The sequence below is a fragment of the Hyposmocoma kahamanoa genome, unplaced genomic scaffold, assembly GCF_003589595.1.
Source record: "Hyposmocoma kahamanoa isolate Upper Pololo Valley unplaced genomic scaffold, ASM358959v1 94, whole genome shotgun sequence".
NCBI classification, from domain to species: Eukaryota; Metazoa; Arthropoda; class Insecta; order Lepidoptera; family Cosmopterigidae; genus Hyposmocoma; species Hyposmocoma kahamanoa.
This window is the reverse complement of record NW_020654878.1, coordinates 4745587-4753348: the sequence shown is the minus strand read 5'-3', so window position 1 is coordinate 4753348 and position 7762 is coordinate 4745587.

Genomic DNA, 7762 nt, shown 5'->3' with positions numbered 1-7762 from the left:
CATCCGCTTAGAGGCACTTTGCACGCGCGTCAATATGGTTGGTTTCGGCTTATCTCGAATGACCCATACGCTCGATTGTCTGTTTTTTTTGGGATGGCAACTATAAATCCATGTTTCGTCACCTGTTACTATGTCCCACACCAAATTTGGCACCCCTCCGTTGAATCTGGTAAGCATGGCATTGCACTAAATGTCGCGATCCGTGTTTTGAGCCTCAGTCAAATTGTGTGGGAGAGCTTTTCACAGCTTTTTCACACCCAATTGTTTGTGTAGTATTGATTGTATTTGACTCATGCCTATGCCTAAAGATGCCCGAATCTCATGGTATATCACATGCCTGTCTGTTTTGATCATACGGCGCACAGCATTGATGTTTTTGTTGTTCACAGCAGTGGACGGGCGACCATCACGAAATTCGTCACTGAGGTTCACACGACAGTGTTTGAATTCTGCAAACCGTCGTCTTGCATGGTGCTTCATCGCCAAAAGCAGTTTGAAGCCGAGCAAAGCTCCGCTGAGCTGTAAATTACACTTAAAGCCGTAGAAAATCATACTACGAAAATTTTCACGAGTTGAATCCATGGTGATATAGACAACCAATTTCTAAAATGACGCCACAATGTAAAAACAAGTGACAGACAGATGAAACACACTGTATTTTACATCCAAAGAGTTCCATTTTCAAATGTTGTAATTACTTTTGAAATATTGCTTATGTAAGTGGCCAGTTCCGGAAACTTAGTGCGCCCTATGTATTACCAAGCGCGACCGCTTAGGCATAAATCGCCATAAATGACGTGGGCCGTTTCGACTTATTGTCATATCTTTGGTAAAGAATAGAGAAAAATATATTTGTTTTATGATACTAATTGACGATGAGCCCGGTCGTAAGCGACATGCCTGTCCATAGCAGTTGCAATGTCATAAATATAGAGATTGATTACTAAAAGTTTGTGATATTGAGGGGTGTTTTTACCCATTAATACGACCACCTGTTACCATAAGAATCCCTTTGAAATTAAGTCCACCTTTACAGATCACGCCCGCTCTCTTAACAACCCTATTTATTTTTTCAAGTTACAGCAGGAACATGTCGACACGCTAATGTTAAGCGACCCGCCTATCCGTAGTAGTTGCAATGCCACCCACAGTTTTAAATCGCAAAAATCTAACGAGCACAGCTACTGCGCCCGTCATCCTAAGACATGACAGGTCCCATGTGGATGTAATTTCACCAGCAGAGTCAGTCAGGTGAAAGGTTAGATTACATTGTGAAAAAAAAAACACTATTTATTTACAGCAAGTCTATAACTATCACTAGAAACTACAATTAATTGAAATATTTAGAATATTATAAAGAAAATATATTATAAATTTATAAGTATGCTATACGTGTAGAATACCTACATCCATTAGTTTGTTTCAAACCATTTACTTTGTTTACATTTTTTGCAAAAAACCAAGAGTATTCGTTTTTATTAGCCTATTGAAACACAAAAGATAAGCCGTCTCTATCTTTGTTGCTGTTCCTGTCTCTTTGGTACCTGACGCGAGCACAGGTGCGCGAGAGAGACGAGACTTGTTTGGAAACATTATCGCATGTAATTTTTATAATGCCTACTTTGTGATGGTCAATGAAATAGAATGGTAGATTTGTAGATAAGTGCACTTTTTTAAAATAGGAATTCATTATTTTTTTCTCGAGGTATTCAAAAATGTATTGAATGCTAAATGAAGTTGGGGTAGCCTTTTTAAAATTTCATAGTTTTCAAGCTCTTGTAATTCTACAATGAAACAGAAATTCCTCGAATGACGACCGTAGGTAATAATTTGAAGTTACTGTCCACAACATTGCATTGAGTTTGTTAAGTTAATATATATATATAAATATAAAGGGAAATAATAAAGGTTCCGAAAAACAAATAAAATTGCAGCGAAGTCTGACTAACTGTAATATAATATGAGTAAGCTGCGTCTAAATGAGTAACTTCAAAATAAAATATATCGACAAAATTATTTATATTTAGAAATCAAATAAGAGTTTGTTCAAATTATAATTCTAAGAAAAAAACTGTACTTTAACTGTACTGTAACCGAGTATTATGCTAAACTTCCGAAAGATATACTAACTTACCGGAAATATATAATATTATTCTATAAAAACATTTTCACCACTGTATAAGGATAATAAATTAAATAATAAGGTTAAACCCGATTCGCCGCGGTACTTGTCTGTTCGATACTAGAGTGTAATTTAAAAGCCGAAGGTACAGAGAGGGTAGCGTACGTTTTCCATAATACAGTTTATAACGCTGCGGCTTAATTATTATTCTTACACATTTGGCCTAAAACAAAACAAACGTATTTTACACATACATATACATATATTATAAATACATATATATTACATATACTATATACTATATACATAGGTTAAGTTAGTATGAAAAAGCGGACATGCCAGAAACGAATTTCTTTGCGTTTTCTAACGTGTTTTTAGGTTAAATTATACTACAATTAATATAATTTACAAAAAAAATGCCCAGTGATAGTTTTCGGTAAAATATTAATTAAGTTGGTAGAGTAGTATTGCGTCTGCAAGATTTTTGGAACTTTCACTATTTCGTTCGGTTACTTTTGTATTTTATTTGCATAAAAGATTTCGTAGCCTAGACGTAGTAATATTCATATTTTGAACATGCTTATTTTAATTCGTTTTCGGAGCTTTTATTGCTACCCGTGTATAAAAGAGGAAAGAACATATTTTTATAGCACGCACTTTCTAAACTGTCTTCTTAACCCATGAGCATTCGTAAAAATAACTTTTCTAATGGAGAAGTGGATTCTGGCTGTTGAAATTTTATTTACACTCAGAGACTTGCACATTTGGTATTACACACAGTATTGTTTAAGAGACAGTCGGAAGTAAAAAAAAAACAGTAGAGATACCATAAGAGCCAGTCAAGTTAATACTTTCGACTTTTATTCAAATCTGAATATAATATGAACAATGCAATATTAATAATAATTTCAGGAGTGGCATTTCGCTCGGTAAGCAAGAAAACGAACAATACGTACATTGACTTACAATTATATGGACGTCGGGTCCGCGCTAAAAAGTGTCCGCACTTGTAAGGCGCTAAAATCGTATACAGAGCGCGACACTCCGCTTTAGTCTTCATTTGTTCTACGGACAGCGCGATACTGCGATGACATAACAATTTAAATTTCGAATAGGTTGACTTGGGACATTTTTTTCGTGGTTTTTGTATTAGACCCGTCGTCCATTTATTTGTAAGTCAATGAATACGTACAATAATAATCTCAGTACAGAGTACTAAAAAAACCGACCTCAAAAGTACGTAGAATTATAATTACCAAGTTTTATTGAAATCGGTTACCGGAAAGTGAGCAAACCCGGATTCATCCCCTAGTTCGCCACTACTGGACTTGACACAGGAGATAATAAAAATCGGTTTTCACTACTCAAAGTATATTGAGAGAAAAACTCCTTGAATTGGAGAAAAGCAAAATCAACCATTAAAATAATTGGTCCTTATAATAAAATTTAGGCGCTATTTGTCGAATTGAGAACCTCCTCCTTTTTTTGAAGTCGGATAAAAGATGAGGTAGAAAAAAAGATTAGTCAAAAAGACATAATGTGATATACACCACGAAATAAGTGATTAATAAACGTTCATGGTGTGAAATGACTTTTAAACGCGTCGTGTATGCTTTTTGTAGATGTAGATGTGACATGATCCCAAAATACAATACTAAATTAAGTTCAATACGCTAGTGATGTGCTTTTACGTACTTAATATATGTTTAAACTTCCTATTATAATATTAATATTATTATAATATTATTAACTGCATCTGTGGCTGAACGGTTACCATCCTGGACTACCATGCTGAGGTCCTGAGTTCCATTCCCAGGCCGAGAGAAACATTTGTAAGGCCTACATTTATTTCTCTCGTGAGTTTGGATGTAATTTGTGGTTGTCTACCTATGTGTGTGTCCATGGCACCCGTGATACAGGGTTTCCCTAGTTCGGGGCTATTATGTGTGTAATATATATATATAATATATATAATTGACGGAGAATTAATGATTGTGATTTCGTTACAATCTTTATACATACTAGATGTGACTGTACAATAATCAATTGTTAGTCGATGTTTGTTTACACAGGATACAAGAAACATATGCAATAAGGCATAGAAATGTTATTATAATAAAACTAAATTATTTTTACATAATTAAACTAAAACTGGAAGTTACAATGAAATTTGCAAAATAATCTTTTTCGAGTTCCCAAACAAACTTGTCGTTGCTGCAACACAAAAAGTACAAGGATAACAAACATTTTCCAATTCTTAAATTTAAACCATAAGGTTGCCTGGAATAAATTGCAATAAGGCCGATTCTTGCACATGAATTTATTTTATGATACACATATATTCTTCGGTGCCGTCATTGTCTTTTTTAATGTGCAATAAAGAATATTTAATTAATTTACTTATAGGGATATGCTACAGTAATAGAAATAACACAAAAATTATTATGTTGTGAAAAGAAAGTACCGCTTACTAAGGATGCGAGCGCGACATTTTGGCTGGAAATCGGTTCAAGCACAACAACATGTTAAAGATCTTTGAACGCGTGAACGCGCGTTCGACTCGGCGGAAATTTGTAATTTAAAGTTCTGATTGGCATTGCTGCTATCCTAAGGATAGGCGTGTTATTTACCACCAGGCGCACGACTTGTTCTATGACTACTTATATCAACGAAATACTAGAGAGGTACTACTACTTGCAACATCTATAATAATAATAATAATAATAATAATAATCTTTATTTATCTTAAAACATGGTTTCTTAAACAATAAGGGTTGGAGCCTCCTTTTAAGCATAGGCTGTGTCAGGAGACTCCGCTCTTTCTTACCTACACGTTTCAAATACATAATTAACTAACTTAACAAAGTAAAAGAATAGTACTTATTAATATATTAATATAAACTTCCTTACAATATATATATATATATATTCTTTTTCTATTAGTGTGTGTTTGTGAGTGTGTGTGTGTGTGTTTGTATGTGTGTGTGTGTGTGTGTGTGTGTGTGAGAGAGAGAGAAAGAGAGAGTGCGTATTTGTTTATTTAATATCAGTGATTCAGCAGTGCATCATCTATTATGTCAGAATCAATGGTAGTCTAGTCAGTTTCCCAAAGTCGGCTATCGGGAGTCGAACCTGGAATCTAGCTAACGGCTGCGCCTCCAAGATCATCCACTTTTCCAGTCGATTTGTTCTACAAAATCGTATCAGAATTCACTTTAGTATCAGGAAGGCAGTTCCAAAGGAAATTGTTTGAGTTATTTATTTACCATCAATTCACCGGGTTATGGATAACTTGATCTGCAGAATTTTGCTTGCTACATTTTCTTTTAGTAGCAGTAGAGCTTGCGAAAGGTTTCGTTCAGGGAAGTACTACCACCTTACCTATTTCTGCCGCTAAATAGGTACGCGAGCATTACTGCGTTCCGAGTTTGAAGGTAACGTATATCTCAGGTTGACGGATGCATGGTAGTGCCCCTCAGATTCCTCAAAACCTGGACACATGCTCACATTACTGCTTGGCGGCAGAAATGGGTAATGCGGCAGTACTTAATCCCTCGACGAACTCTTTCACAAGGAGCTTTACTGCTGCTAGAAAATAACAGTAGAAGTAAAAACTTCATGTTCATTAGTTGTGACTGCCAAAATGACGCGCACGTGTCACAACAGTGGCGCTGCAGCTGCGCTTCTAAATATTGTATGAAAATTATTTGTGGCGTAGCCATTGACTTACAAATAAATGGATGACGGGTCTAATACAAAAACCACGAAAAAAATGTCCCAAGTCAACCTATTTGAAATTTAAATTGTAATGTTATCGCAGTATCGCGCTGTCAGTCGAACAAACGAAGACTAAAGCGGAGTTTGGCGCTCTGTATACGATTTTAGCGCCTTACAAGTGCGGACACTTTTTAACGCGGACCCGACGTCCATATAATTGTAAGTCAATGGGTGTAGCATATACATTTATAGTCTAACTGCAACTTATGATGCGTATTGCTTGGTTAGCAATTATGTTTACGTTTTATTTTAAATTGTATTATTTTGTCACTTATCTTCTGGAGGCCGAACAATAAACATGTCCCTTCACACCAGTGTATGTCACTCTAGCACCCACGTTCATCCTAATAATATGCAAGTGTCGCGGCTGTAGCGTTTCTATCAGCGTCTAATTTGCATCGCCCTTAGAATAATAACGCATAGAATGGTAGTTTCTTAACAAACGAAATGTCAAAAGTGAGGCAAAAGTCAAATTCATGTAGGCTAGTTTTAGTAGTAGGTTAATTTTCGGTTTTAGTGAATATTTATATAAAAATACAAGTTGAAACGCGTTACTTCCTTGTGGAATGTGATGTTAGTATCTATTTTATGTTTGTGTAACGTATTTTTTACACTCATTTACCGCACATTTCGTCATTTTTAGCTAAAATTCTTGATCTGTTCGCGGTGCAAGTTGACCTTGAGCACTGAAGGCCCGCCCGCTCGTGTAGGCCCTTTGGGCGCGCTTCAATTTGCCTCACTTAGCGTGTGCCGACTAGGTTTCTATGCGTTATTATTCTAAGGGAGTAGCATTGAAAATCGCCTAAATGATCATGATCATGGCTACTAGTCAGCCGAAACGTTGGTTTATTTGAAAAAATTAAAAGATACACGGTTAGCTCCAAGTGTTGAAAATACTTTGTATTTTTGTAGTTAGTTAATTTTAATACATTAGGATAAATAATAGATTTTTCGTCAATTTGTTATAATTTTAAACTAGGCTGTCCAAGTCATTTTATACGATCTCTCTGCTGTCAAAATTGACACTGTACCTTTTCGTGTCTTAAATAAAATAAACCGCGTTAAATTTCATGTCTTATTTGTTTTAATTCTAAATCAGATAAATTAGTAGCAACTAATTCTCTACACTTAAAACCGAGAAAACTGGCGAAAATCTAAGATCTATAAACAATAAATGCTACCATCCGATTCCAGCCTAATGCCATTGTGGATACTGACGCTGACCTTCGGTTACGTCTTCGTACGTTCCGGCGTCGCGTCTGTCGGGTCCATGCAATATAAGATGTTGATAGCATGTAAATTAATAAATATTTCAATGCTTATGCAATAATAAAATTAATGCTAAAATAAGTGCCTCTGTGGCTGAACAGTTACTATGCTGGACTGCCACGCAGAGGTTCTGGGTTCGATTGCCGGACTGGGAGAAATATTTGTGTGGCCTACATTTATTTCTCTCAATGAGTTGGATGTAACTGGTCGTTGTCTATATCTGTGTCGATGGCACCCGCGAAATAGAGTTTCCCTAGTACGGGGCTATAAATACGTGCGTAAAAAAATGCGTGTAGGTACTATAACACGTACTATAATTCATACTATTTACAGTATTATACTAAATACATCAACATATCGACCTATTTTATTGTAAATACGGAAATAAAATTACAATAATAATAATAACAACTACGTCATTTTTTATTATATTTCTTTCATAATTTTGATGTAATAAGTCGATTTTTCAGCCCATGATTAAAGTAATTAAATTATACCGAGTATTTTCGTTAATTTTTTGACAACAATATAGTGGAATTTACTATTTTATTATTTTTTGCGCTTTCACCGCTGGAACTTATATCCTTTGCGTCG